Here is a 15,337-nt window from a genome sequence, read left to right as displayed (position 1 = left end):
GGGAAAAAAAAAAACCTGAGGATCAGAGATAAAATGACCAGCGGAAGTTCACAGGGCAACTTAGTAGCAGAAATGTGCTTAGATTTCAGCTTTCTGAATTCTCTATTGCATTATATCATTATATTATTATAATAACATTTCATTATAACATGTTACAGTAATTTACTATGGTGGTTTGAAGTTGTATGTACCTCAGAAAAACATGCCTTTAAACTAAATCCATTCCTGTGGGTGTGAGCCCATTTTAAGTAGGGCCTTTTGATGATGTTGCTTTGGTTAAGATGTGGCCCACCTCAGTTAGGATGGGTCTTAATCCTATTAACCGAGTCATTTATAAGCAGAATGAAATTCAAACAGAGAGGCACTGAAATAGTAGCCAGAAGCTGAATGTGAATGAACCTGGAAGAGAAGAGACCAGGACACATAGTCATGGGCCTTGCTATGTGACAACTAAGGACCAAGATTGCCAGCAGCCAGCTCCAGAACTCCACAGTTTTGTGAAAAAAGCATCACTTTGTTGATGCCTTGATTTGGACTTTGTTTTAGCCTCAAACTATTAGCAAATAAATCTACATTGTTTAAAATCCAGAATCCTTTCTTAATAAAAACACTTAGAAAGCAGGAATAGAAGGAAATTCCTTCAACATGATGAGGGGCATAGATGAAAAATCCACAGCTAACATAGTACTCAACAGCAAGAGATTAAAAGCTTTCCCTCTTAAATTAAGACAAGGGGTCCAGATGGTGGCTTAACAATGTGTGCATTTTAGTTCATCCTCCAGAACAACTACTAAATAACCAGAAATAGTACAGAACAGCTCCTGGGGCCACGTCAGTGACCAGACACGCAGCCTACCCCAGTCTGGACCAGCTGGACAGGCTGCGAGCCCCCACAGAACCGTGAGTTCCCAAAGCTGTGGCGGCCAATGCCCCTCCCCCACAGGTTGCTTCCCAGAGGGGAAAAGAAAGGAACTTTACCAGCAGCAGGGACAGAGCACAATCAAATGCCAATTGTGGAAGTAACAAACTGATTACTAAAAATAGCTTAGGTGAACCTGGTCAAAGCGGAGGTTGCTCATTTTTGCCCTGGCACCAAGGGGACAGGGCTGGCAGAAAAGGGGGGGAAAAAAGAAGGAAACAGAGGTTTTTGTGGCTGTGTTTCTACAAAGGCTTCACTGCCTTTGGATATAGCAGCAGGACTTCTCAGGCTACAGCTGCCCCAGGCATAGGCAGAAGTGAGCTCTTTTGGGGGCTTGTCTGGAGCCTGTGCCTTCCCCAGGGGAGGGGTGAAGCCCAACTCAGGTGGAAGCCCTCCCTCAAGGAATTCAGACACCAGGGCTTGGTAATTTGAAGCCATTAAAACCAGCCTACAACCTCTCCTCTGTCTCTACCATGCCCCCAGCAGGGAGAGCCTGCCAAAGTTAAAGGTACCACATTATCTTATGCTGGTGGGACCTGCAGGCAGACAAGCGCCACATACTGGGCAGAATAAGAAAAACAGAGTCCAGAGACTTCACAGGAAAGTCTTTCAACCTGCTGGATCTCACCCTCAGGGAAAACTGACGCTGGTGACTCTTTCCTCCTGATAGGAGGCCAGTTTGGTCTGGGAAAATCTGGCTGGGGTCTATAATATCTAAGTAGACCCTCCTAAGTGGGGGAGGGGGGGAGGCACCATACAAGCAGGGCAAGAAACAAGAAAACAACTGAGAAATTCTCTGTTAAACAAAACTTAAGCTAGAGGTCCAGATAAAGCTGAATTGAATGTCAAAGATATTCAACAAATTCATCTAGCAAGAAAACCCTAGGTAAAAGAAGTGAAAGCAATCTCCAGAATAAACTATTTAAGGTAATTGAATGCCTACACGCCAGCAAAAAATACAAATCACACTAGAAAAATTGAAGATAGGGCCCAGTCAAAGGAACAAACCAATAATTCAAATGACATACAGGAGCTGAAACAATTAATTCAGAATATACAAACAGACATGGAAAACCTCATCAAAAACCAAATCAATGAATTGAGGGAGGATATAAAGAAGGCAAGGAATGAACAAAAAGAAACAAAGTCTGAAAAAACAAATCACAGAACTTATGGGAATGAAAGGCAAGGTAGAAGAGATGAAAAAAACAATGGAAACCTACAATGGTAGATTTCGAGAGACAGAACATAGGATTAGTGAACTGGAAGATGGAACATCTGAAATCTGGCAAGAAAAAAGAAAATATAGGGGAAAAAAAAGGAAAAATATGAGCAGGGACTCAGGGAATTGAAAGACAATATGAAGCACATGAATATACATGTTGTGGGTATCCCAGAAGGGGAAGAGAAGGGAAAACGAGGAGAAAAACTAATGGAGGAAATTATCACTGAAAATTTCCGTACTCTTATGAAAGACTTAAAATTACAGATCCAAGAAGTGCAGCGTACCCCAAAGAGAATAGATCCAAATAGACATACGCCAAGACATTTACTAATCAGAATGTCAGAGGTCAAAGAGAAAGAATCTTGAAAGCAGCAAGAGAAAAGCAATCCATCACATACAAGGGAAGCCCAATAAGACTATGCGTAGATCTCTCAGCAGAAACCATGGAGGCAAGAAGACAGTGGGATGATATATTTAAAATATTAAAAGAGAAAAACTACCAACCAAGAATTTTATATCCAGCAAAATTGTCCTTCAAAAATGAGGGAGAAATTAAAACATTTTCAGACAAAAAATCACTGAGAGAATTTGTGACCAAGAGACCAACTCTGCAAGAAATACTAAAGGGAGCACTAGAGACAGATATGAAGACAGAAGAGAGAGGTGTGGAGAAGAGTGTAGAAAGAAAGACTATGAGTAAAGGTAAAAAGAAGGAAAATTAGATATGACATATAAAATCCAGAAGGCAAAATAGTAGAAGAAAGTACTACCTACCCATGCAGTAATAACACTGAACCTTAATGGATTAAACTCTGAAATCAAAAGACATAGTCTGGAGACTTCCGGAGAAGATGGCGGCTTAGTAAGAAGCGCGGGTCTTAGTTCCTCCTCCAGAAAAGCAACTAAAGAAACAGAAACAATACGAAACAGCTCCCGGAGTCAAGACAGAGACCAAAAAGACAGCGTACCCCATTCTGGAACAGCTGACGGGCAGGGAGAATCTGCTGCGGTGAGATACCCGAGGGGCGCGCGTTTTCCCGGCCGGGGCGGCTGGCGACTGGGGTCCCCTCCACGCACGTGGCTCCCCGGTCTGACTGGGAACGTTGGATAGCGGGGCCCTCCCGTCACGCTTGGCGTTTCGGGCCAGCTGGGCAATTAGGACCGGCACTCTCCCAAGCCGCAGCGGCCAGCGACCCCCGCCTCCACGCGCGGTTTCCCGGGCCGACTGCCGTGCAGACAGACGAGCGCCACGAGCGCCACCTACTGGGCAGGAAAAGAAAAACAGAGCCCAGAGATTTCACAGAAAAAACTTTCAACCAGCTGGGTCCCACACCCAGGGAAATCTGATCAAATGCCCAGACACCAGCAGAAAATAATGGATGAAGCTCGGAAAATTGAAGATATGGCCCAGTCAAAGGAACAAACCAATAGTTCAAATGAGATACAGGAGCTGAGACAACTAATGCTGAATATACGAACAGAAATGGAAAAACTCTTCAAAAACCAGATCAATAAATTGAGGGAGGACATGAAGAAGACATGGGCTGAACAAAAAGAAGAAATAGAAAATCTGAAAAAACAAATCACAGAACTTATGGGAGTGAAGGACAAAGAAGAAAAAATGGAAAAAACAATGGATACCTACAATGGTAGATCTAAAGAGACAGAAGCTACAATTAGTGAACTGGAGGATGGAACATCTGAATTCCAAAAAGAAACAGAAACTATAGGGAAAAGAATGGAAAAACTTGAGCAGGGGATCAGGGAACTGAATGACAATATGAAACGCACAAATATATGTGTTGTGGGTGTCCCAGAAGGAGAAGAGAAGGGAAAAGGAGGAGAAAAACTAATGGAAGAAATTATCACTGAAAATTTCCCAACTCTTATGAAAGACCTAAATTTGCAGATCCAAGAAGTGCAGCGCACCCCAAAGAGAATAGACCCAAATAGGCGTTCTCCAAGACACTTACTAGTTAGAATGTCAGAGGTCAAAGAGAAAGAGAGGATCTTGAAAGCAGCAAGAGAAAAACAATCTGTCACATACAAGGGAAACCCAATAAGACTATGTGTAGATTTCTCAGCAGAAACCATGGAAGCTAGAAGACAGTGGGATGATATATTTAAATTACTAAAAGAGAAAAACTGCCAACCAAGACTCCTATATCCAGCAAAATTGTCCTTCAAAAATGAAGGAGAAATTAAAACATTTATAGACAAAAAGTCACTGAGAGAATTTGTGACCAAGAGACCAGCTCTGCAAGAAATACTAAAGGGAGCACTAGAGTCAGATATGAAAAGACAGAAGAGAGAGGTATGGAGTAAAGTGTAGAAAGAAGGAAAATCAGATATGATATATATAATACAAAAGCCAAAATGGTAGAGGAAAATATTATCCAAACAGTAATAATACTAAAAGTTAATGGACTGAATTTCCCAATCAAAAGACATAGAATGGCAGAATGGATTACGACCCAGCAATACCACTGCTAGGTATCTACTCAAAGGACTTAAGGGTAAAGACACAGACGGACATTTGCATACCAGTGTTTATAGCAGCATTATCTACAATTGCAAAGAGATGGAAACAGCCAAAATGTTCATCAACAGACAAGTGGCTAAACAAACTGTGGCGTATACCTACGATGGAATATTATGCAGCTTTAAGACAGACTAAACTTATGAAGCATGTAATAACATGGATGGACCTAGAGAACATTATGCTGAGTGAGTCTAGCCCAAAACTAAAGGACAAATACTGTAAGGTCCCACTGATGTGAACCGACATTCGAGAATCAGCTTGGAATATATCATTGGTAACAGAGACCAGCAGGAGTTAGAAACAGGGTAAGATAATGGGTAATTGGAGCTGAAGGGTTACAGACTGTGCAACAGGACTAGATACAAAAACTCAAAAATGGACAGCACAATAATACCTAAGTGTAATGTAACTAGGTTGGAACACTGAATGAAGCTGCACCTGAAATATGGTTTTTTGTTTGTTTGTTTGTGTGTTTGTATCTTTTGTTTTTGTTTTTTTCTTTTTCCTTTTTATATATATATATATTATTAGTATTATTATTTTAATTCTCTTCTCTATATTAACATTCTGTATCTTTTTCTGCTATTTTGCTAGTTCTTTTCCTAAATCGATGCAAATGTACTAAGAAATGATGATCATACATCTATGTGATGACACTGAGAATTACTGAGTGCATTTGTAGAATGGAATGATTTCTAAACGTTGTGTTAATTTCTTTTCTTTTTTTTGATTAATAAAAAAAATTTAAAAAAAAAAAAAAAAGACATAGTCTGGCAGAATGAATTAAAAAGCAGGACCCATCTATATGCTGTCTCCACTCAAAGGACATGAGGGCAAGGACAAAAATGGATATTTACACACCAATGTTTATAGTAGCATTATTTACAATTATCAAGAGATGGAAGCAGCCAAAATGTCCATCAACAGATGCTTGGCTAAACAAACTGTGGCATTTACATAAGATGGAATATTATGCAGCTGTAAGACAGAATGCATTATGAGGTATATAACAACATGAATAGACCTTACGGACATTATGCTGAGTGTGATTAGCCAGAAACAAAAGGATAAATACTGTATGGTCTCACTGATATAAACTGACATCAGTGAATAAACTTGGAATATTTCGTTAGTAACAGAGACCACCAGGAGATAGAAATAGGGTAAGATATTGGGTAATTGGAGCTGAAGGGATACAGATTGTGCAACAGGACTGAATATAAAAACTCAGAAATGGACAGCATAATATTACCTAACTGTAATACAATTATGTTAAAACACTGAATGAAGCTGCATATGAGAATGATGGAGGAGAGCTGGGGCATAAATGAAATCACAAAGAAAGATAGATGATAAAGATTGAGATGGTATAATCTAGGAATGCCTAGAGTGTATAAAATGATAGTGACTAAATGTACAAAGTTAAAAAATGTTTTTGCATGAAGAAGAACAAAAGAATGTCATTACTGCACTGTGCTGAAAATAGATGGTAATTAATATTTAAAAATTTCAACTTATGTGTGAGACTAAAGCAAAAAATGTTTATCTGGTACAAATTTATACTTTGACTAGTGCATCTCCTAATATAACTTATGTAGATAGTTGGTTGAACACCTTAAGTACATGAACTTTGTATAGGACATGAGATTTTGTTGGCTTGTCCAGGTGATGCCCTGATGAATCCCAGAGTGATTTGATCAGTGAGTGGAAAAGTATTTGTAAAGTTCCCTTTGGGGAATGGTGAGAATGGGGGAAAACTCAACTTCCCCAAGTTGAATTCTTGATATTCTCAAAAGCAGTGGGGACAATCAAAGCAATAGGCTGAGCCCCCAATCTTGGGGTTTGTTCATATGAAACTTAACCCCATAGGGGATAGGTCAAGCCTACTTAAAATTAGGCCTAAGAGTCACCCCCAAGAGAACCTCTTATTGCTCAGATGTGGCCTCTCTCTCCAGCCAACACAGCAAGCAAACTCACCACCCTCCCCCTGTCTACGTGGGACATGACTCCCAGGGGTGTGGACTTCCTGGCAATGTGGGGCAAAACATTTTCATGGCCTTAGAACTGTAAACTAGTCACCTAATAAATTCCCCTTTTTAAAAGCTGTTCATTTCTGGTATATCACATTCCAGCAGCTTCCAAACTAGGACACTAGCGTATAGAAACCATACTGATTTTTGCATGTTGATCTTATATCCTACCAGTTTTCTATGCAGTATGCAGGCATTATTATAACCATCAGACAACAGGACTTTACACAGATCCCTTCTGGATAACTCTATCTTCAATCCTGGCTCATCCTGTAATGAGTGACTAGTTCCATGTTTGGTTAAACCTTAACATGAGGCACTATTCTCTGGACTCCCTTTCTGAAAGCCCAGAATTTTCCAGACCAATTTCTGGTGTCCTTGTACCCAAGAGTTTAGTTCGCAGCTTATCTCTTTTGCATTTATTATAAGCTGCAAAGAGAAGCCAGGATGCATTTTCCACATTTAGTTTGGAAATCTCTTCTGCTAAATACTCAAGTTTATCACTCTTAAATCTGCCTTCCATACAAAATCAGTAGTCAATTTTACCAAATTCTCTGCCACTTAAAACAAGGATTGCCTTCTGGTCTAATCTGCAAGCTGCCAGAATGCAGTATACCCAAAATGGAACGATTTTTAAAGGAGGAATTAATAAGTTGCTAGTTTACAGTTCTAAGGCCATGGAAATATCCAAATAAAAACAAGTCTATAAAAATGTCCAAATTAAGGCACCAACAAGAGGTTACCTTTACTCAAGAAAGGCCAGTGAAGTTCAGGGTTTCTCTCTCAGTTGGAAAGGCACATGGCAAACAGGGCAACATCTGCTAGCTTTCTTGCCAGGCTTCTTGTTTCATGAAGCTCCCCCAGGGGTGTTTTCCTTCTTCATTTCCAAAGGTCTCTGGCTGCATAGGCTCTTATGGTTCTCATGGCTCTTTCACACCTCTCAAGGTTTTTCCAAAATACCTCCCTCTTTTAAAGGATTCCCGTAAACTAATCAAGACCCACCTGGAATGGGTGGAGTCACATCTCCATCTAATCAAAGGTTAATACCCACAATTGGGTGGGTCACATCTCCATGGAGATAATCTAATGAAGTTTCCAACCTACATTGCTGAATATCTCCCACAAGATTGGATCAGGATTAAAACATGGCTTTTCTAGGGTGCATAGTTCTTTCAAACCAGCACACTTTCCTTCCAGTTTGCAATAACATATTAATCATTTCTATGTGAGGCCTTATCAGTGGTATCTTTAGAGTCCATATTTCTACCAACAGCCTCTTCAAAGCATTCTAGACCCTCTCTGTCAAGCTCCTCACAACTCTTCCAGAATCTTTCCCTTATCCATTTAAAAAGCCATTCCAACATGCTAGGTATTTGCAAACCACAGCACCCCATTTCTCTGGTAGCAAAATCTGTTTTAGTTTGTTAATGCTGCCAGAAATGCAATATACCAGAAATGGGTTGGTTTTTATAAAGGGAGTATATTAAGTTGCAAGTTTACAGTTTTCTAAAGCCATAAAAAATTACCAACTAAGGCATCCAGAGGAAAATACCTTGACTCAAGAAATGGTCAATGATGTTCTCTGTCAGTAGAAAGGTGTCAGCTAACTTTCTCTCCTGGCTCTTATTTCAAATAACTTCCCTGGGGGTGTTTCTTTCTGCATCTCCAAACATCTCTGTTTGTGTCAGCTCTGAAGGTTTTTCCAAATGTTTCCTTTTTTAAGGAACCCCAGTAAACTAACCAAGACACACCTTGAATGGGTGGAACCACATCTCCCTTCTAAATAAAAGTTCCATCCAAAACTAGATGTGTCACATCTCTTTGGAGAAAATCCAATCCAAGTTTCCACCCCATGATATTGAATCAAGATTAAAAGAAACATGGCTGCCCCCACAAGATTGTATCAGGAAAAAGGACATGGCTTTTCTGGGGTACAAAGCAGCTTCAAACCAGCACAACATAAACAGACATTCTTCCAGAAAAGAAATATAGATGGCTACAAAGCATATAAAAAGATGCTCATCTTCACTAGCTATTGGGGTGATGTAAATCAAACCACAATGAGACATCATCTCACACCTATTAGAATGGATGCTATTAAATAAACATACAACTGCAAGTGTTGGAGAGGTTGTGGTGAAACAGGAACACTTATTCACTGCTGGTGGAAATGTAAAATGGTACAGCAAAGGTTGGTTTGATGGTTCTTCAGGAAGCTAAGTTTAGAATTGCCTTATGATGTGACAATAAGCACTACTTGGTATATACATTTGAAAGCAGGGATGCAAATAGACATTTGCATGCCAATACTCATAGTGGCATTATTCACAATTGCCAAAAAATGGAACAATCCAAGTGTTCATCAACAGACAAATGGATAAACAAACTATAGTATATACATACAATGCAATATTATTCAATAGTTAAGGATGAAGTAGAGGCAGGGCAAGATGGTGGAGTAGGGAGGTGTGAAATTTAGTTAGTCTGCTAGAGCAGCTAGTAAATAGCCAGGAACTGTCTGAAACAAATGTTTATGGAACATCTGTGGCCAGACACACATCATACACCACTCTGGAATGGGTGAAAGGGCCAAGATCACAACAGGGAACTGTAAGAAAGCCCCTACACTGCAGAGTCTGGTGTCTCTTCCCCATTGACATGGAATGCTGTTGGAGGAAAACGAAGCAGTTTCTTCTGGGAGAAAGGAAAGGTAGCTCAACCAAGCTCTAATTGCAGTTGTTTATTTGTTTGTTTGTTTGTTTATTTGTTTGACATGGGCAGGCACAGGGAATCGAATACAGGTCTGTGACATGGCAGGCAAGAACTAATTGCACTTTTAATTAACAAATTGGACTGCTGACTACAAAACTTAGCAAAGATAAACCCAGGGAAAGTGGGAAAATAACCCTGATGTCTCTCCCAGCAGAGAGGAGACAGAACTGATGAAGAAAAAAGAAAAAAAAAAGGAAACTTTTGGAATTGGCCAAGCTTAGAATACTGGGAAAGGGCTGTACCCCAAGAAAAGGGGCACATAGTGCCAGGTACCAGCTCTTGAATGGCATACCTTGGGGACTGGGACTGGCTCTGAAAAGGGATTTTCTTTTATATCATTTTTTCTCTCCTTTTTCTCTTTTTTCTTTTGAAGTATTCTAAGTAGCCCATTAGAGAAAGCCTCAGGCATTTTCAATTGTCTGTGCTGACCCAGGCAAAGGCAGAGTTAAGATAGGTCTGAGAGACAAAGTAGCAAGTCAAGTGAAGGACATAATTCCCTAATGGGTGTATCTTCCCCAAGTAAAGGCATGTGGGGTACAGCTCAAGTGGTGGCTCTCCTTCAGAAAATTCAGACCCCAGGGGCTGGGAATCAGAAACAATAAACTTTCCTTCCACCTCAGCCTCTGTCTCAACCATGTCCCTGGCAGGCTGAGAATTAAAGGCTCCACACCACTTTATGCTGGTGGAGAGCTGAGGGGTGACAAGTGCCACCTACTATGCAGGATAGGGAAAGCACATATTCTAGAGACTCCACAGGAAAGTCAGACAATCTGTTGGGTCTTATGTTCAAGGAATCTTGATACTAATTACATTCTTCTTCTGAGATCTTGGGCCTGCCTTGTTTGGGAAATTCTGATTGGGATTGATCATATCTGGGGAGACCCTCCTCAAGAAAAATTTCCATATGAGCATGGCAAGAACCAGAAAAGCAAGAGCTGAAAAATTCTGTTAAATTAAACAGAAGTTATGCTAGAGGTCTAGAATAAGTTCAACTGAATGCCAAAAAAACAGATAGTAAACAAAGCCAACTAACAAGAAAACTGTAGGTAAAAGAGAGAAAATTACCTCCAGAATTAACTAATCAAGGAAATCAGATGCCTAGACATCAGCAAAAGATTATGAGTTATACTTGGAAACATGAAAATACGGCCCAAAGGAACAAATGAACACTTTAAAAAGATACAGGAGTTGAAACAACTAATTAGAGATGTTCAAACATGTGGGGATGTAAGAGTCCAAAATCTGTAGGGCAGGCCATGAGCTGGTAGACTCTGAAGGTCCTCAATGAACTCCCCAGGAAAGTCTGGATGGTTGAAGTGGGAAAAAAAGCATCTCTCTTCTGAATTCTCCTTAAAAACCTTTGAGTGATTAGATTAAGTACCACTCATTGTAGATGACACTCCTCTTAGCCAACTGCAGATGTAATCAGCTGTGGATGTAACCAATATGCTCATGATTTATGTCCACAAAATGTCCTCATAGCAACATATAGGCCAGTGCTTGCTTGACCAGTTGATACATAAACCTAACCATTACAGAGGATTTAAAATATTTTCAAGCAGACATGGAGAGAGTTTGTGAACAGCAGCCATGCTCTACAAGAATACTAAAGGGAGCACTACAGGCACATAGGAAAAGAGAGGAGAGAGGGATCTGAAGAAGAGTTAAAAATGAAGACTATCCCATGAGAGAAAAAAAAATAAGATACGGTATATCAGAATAAAGTCATGATGCATGAAACAACATGAATGAACCTTGAGGCCATTATGTTGGACAAACTTAGCTAGAAACAAAAGGATAAACGCTGAATGATTTTTCTAATACGAACTAACATTATTGACTGAAATTTGAAAGTTAAAATTGAGAACACAGGTTATCAGGAGATAGAAAGAGGCTAGAGATTGGGCATTTGATGCTGAAGGAATACTGAACTTTCAACAGGATTGGCTGTAAAGATCCAGAAATGGGTAACACAATATTATCTGATGATAACACAATATTGTAAGTACACTGAACAAAGATGAATGTGAGTATGGTTAAAAGAGGAAGGCTAGGGGCATGTAGGAAAGATAGATGATAAAAACTGGGACTGTATAACTTAGTGAAATCTTAAATGAACAATGATGGTGATTAAATGTACAAATATAAGAATGTTTTTAAATGAGGAAGAACAAATGAATATCAGCATTGCAAGGTGTTGAAATGAGATAGTATATAGAAAAAATACAATCAATGCAAACTAGGGTCTATAGTCAATAGCACATTGTAATATGCTTTCATTAAATGTAACAAGGTAATATACCAAAAGCTAAATATCAATAAGGGCAGGATATAAATGAGGGGTATGGGATTCTTCATGTTTTTTCTCCCTTTTATTTTATTTTTATTTAAGCTTCATATTTTCCCTCTTTTTCTTTCTTTTTTGAAGAAATGGAAATGGCCTCATATAGATTGTGATGGTAAATGTATAACTATGTGATTATACCAGGAGCCATTGATTGTTTACCTAGAATAGGTTGCATGATGTGTGAATAAAACTGTTTTAAAATAAGCAGAAAGATACAAGTGCTGGATAAACGTGGAGAGAGAGATGTACCTCTTCATTCTTCATAGGGAGGTAGAATGATGCAGCCACTCTGGAAGGCAGTGTGGAGTTTCCCCCAGGAGGCCCAGCATAAGGTTGCCCTATGTTCTAGTTTGCTAGCTGCTGGAATGCAATATACCAGAAATGGAATGGCTTTTTAAAAAGGGGAATTTATTGAAGTTGCAAGTTTACAGTTCTAAGGCCGTGAGAATGTCCAAATTAAAGCAAGTCTATAAAAATATCCAAATTGAGGCACCAACAAGAGCTTACCTTCACTCAAGAAAGGCCAATGAAGTTCAAGTTTTCTCCCTCAACTGGAAAGGCACATGGTGAACATAGTGACATCTTTAGCTTCCTCTCCAGGCCTCTTGCTTCACAAAGCTCCCCCAGGGTCAGTCTCCTTCTTCATCTCCAAAGGTCGCTGGCTGGTGGACTCTGTAGTCCTTGTGTCTCTGCTTCTCTCATCATTCTGAAGCTTTCTCCAAAATGCTTCCTCTTTTAAAGGATTCCAGAAAACTAATCAAGATCCATGTGGAATGGGTGAAGCCACACCTCTGTGGAGACAATCTAATCAAGCCTCCAACCTATAGTGTTGAATAGGGATTAGGAAAAATGGTTGCTTCTGCAAGATTGGATTAGGATTAGAGCATGGCTTTTCAAGGGTACATGGATCCTTTCAAACTGTCACACCATATGATCTTGAAACCCTGTTATTAGATATGCTTGGAAGAACTGAAAGCACGGACATGAATATAAACTTTGCCCGCTAGTGTTTATGGTGGCAGTATTCACGATTTGCAATGGTTGGAGATGGCTTAAGGATACATCAACCAAGGAATAGAAGGATGAACTGTGGTGTATAGATACAATGGAATATTGAGCAGCTGCAAGAAGAAAGAAAGTTGTAAGGCTTGCAAATAGGTGAATAAAACTTGAGGACAGTATGTTGAATGAAATAAGCCAGAAACAAAAAGACAGATATAATACCTCACTGATATGAACTAACTATAATGTGCAAACTCTGAGAATTAAATTTGAGATAGTAAAGCTTCCTAGATTGTAAACTCTTACAGGAGTCACATCTGTTTCTGAGTTGTAATGTCATTTCTAAATTCTGAGATGCAGAGCTCTTTCTGTGTAACCTGGTTGTTCTCTGGAATTTGGGGTATCTGTGTGACACCTAAGACTCAGAGCTAGAGCCCTAAGCTATAAAAGTCAGCATTAACCCATACAGCAACTGTTTTAAAAGCTGAAAAAGAGATCAGACTTAATCTGACTTATGAATGAAGCTAGAGTAAGGTACATCAGACTTGAGGGTAAAGGATGATATTGATTGTATTTTAAAACTTCAACTTCTGTGTGAGACTAAAGGAAGAGATGTTTATTTGGTGCAAAATTTATATTTTCTGTTGCACAAAATTTATATTTTCTGTTGCACAGTATCTAATTTAATATAGTCAGTTTGTTCGAACACCATTATTACATGGTGTACTGATTTGAATCTGTTGTGACCAGAAAAGTCATGTCTTTTAATCCTCATTCAATATTGCTGGGTGGTATCTTTTTTATTGTTTGCATGAAGATGTGACCCACCCAATTGTGGGTGGTAACTTTTGATTCGATGGTTTCCATGGAGATGTGTCCCACCCACTCAAGGTGGGGTTACTTACTGGAATCCTTTAAGATAGAATCATTTTGGAAAAAGCTTCAGAGGCATGAGAACCCAGGTAGCCAGAGACTTTTGGAGATGAATAAGGAAAATGCCCCCAGGGGCGCTTCATGAAACAGAAAGCCAAGAGAGAAAGCTAGCAGACTTTACCCTGTGCCCTTCCAACTGAGAGAGAAACCCAGAACTTCATCGGCCTTCTTGAACCAAGGTATCTTTCCTTGGATGGCTTAGATTTGGACATTTTCTTAGCTTTGCCTTAATTTGGACATTTTCAGGGCCTTAGAACTGTAAACTTGCAACTTAATAAATGCCCCCTTTTAAAAGCCATTCTGTTTCTGTTATATCACATTCCAGCAGCTTGCAAACTAGAACACATGGAAACTTGAAAGGGCAGTGAGATCTCGTTGATTTTTAAGGTTAGTGTGATGTCCTGATACATCCCAGAGTAATATGAGCAAAAGATTAAAAAAGAAAAAAAGTATTTTCAAAGCCCCCTTAAAGTGCAACTATTAAAATTCCCCACCTGGGGAAGACCTGATATTCTTGCAAGCATTGGGGACTACCAATTTAATAGGCCAAGCCCAGGGGCTTGCCCTTATGAAATTTATTCCTAAAAAGGAGAAGCTAAGATTACTTATAATTATGCCTAAGAATCAGCCCCAGAGACCTCTTTTTTTGCTCAAATGTGGCCTTTCTCTCCAAGCCAACTCCACAGGAAACTCATGGCCCTCCCCACTATGTAGAACATGACTTCCAGGAGTGTAAATCTCCCTGGCAATGTGCGGTCTGACTCCCAGGGTTGATACTGGCCCTGGCATTGTGAGTTTGAGAAAGATTTCTTGACCAAAAAGAGGAAGAGAAATGAAATAAAATAAAGTTTTAGTGGTTGAGAGATTTCAAATAGAGTCGAGAGGACATTCTAGAGATTTATTCTTATGCACTACATAGATATCACTTTTCAGTTTTTGATGTATTGAAGTAACTAGAGGGAAATGCCTTAAACTGTTGAATTGCAATCCAGTAGTCTTGATGTTGAAGATGATTGCATGACTATATCTTTTACAGTATGACTGTGTGATTGTGAAAATCTTGTGACTGACACTCCCTTTATTCATTGTATGGGTAGATGAGTAAGAAAATAAAAATAAAAAATAAATAAATAATAGGGGGAATAGGGATATTTGATATTTAGGGTGTTCATTTTTCCTTTTATTTTTATTGTTTTTGGAGTAATGAAAATATTCAAAAATTGATTGTGATGATGAATGCACAACTATATAATGATAATGTGAACCACTGATTGTATACTTTGGATGATTATATGATATGTGAATATATCTCAATATAATTGCATTAAGAAAAAAAGATGGAATGAAGTCCTGAAGCACATGTCAATATGGATGAACCTTAAGGACATTATATAAAGTGAAATAAGTCAATCACAAAAGGATATATATTGTATGATCTCATTGATATGAACTAATTATAATATGTAAATTCATATACATAAAATATAGAATATAGATTATCCAGGTCTAGAATGAGGCCAAAGAATAGGGAATAGTTGCTTAAATGTACAGAGTGTTTAAAAATTGA

This window comes from Tamandua tetradactyla, chromosome 1 (assembly GCF_023851605.1).
Source record: "Tamandua tetradactyla isolate mTamTet1 chromosome 1, mTamTet1.pri, whole genome shotgun sequence".
NCBI classification, from domain to species: domain Eukaryota; kingdom Metazoa; phylum Chordata; class Mammalia; order Pilosa; family Myrmecophagidae; genus Tamandua; species Tamandua tetradactyla.
Note: the sequence above shows the minus strand (reverse complement) of the source record.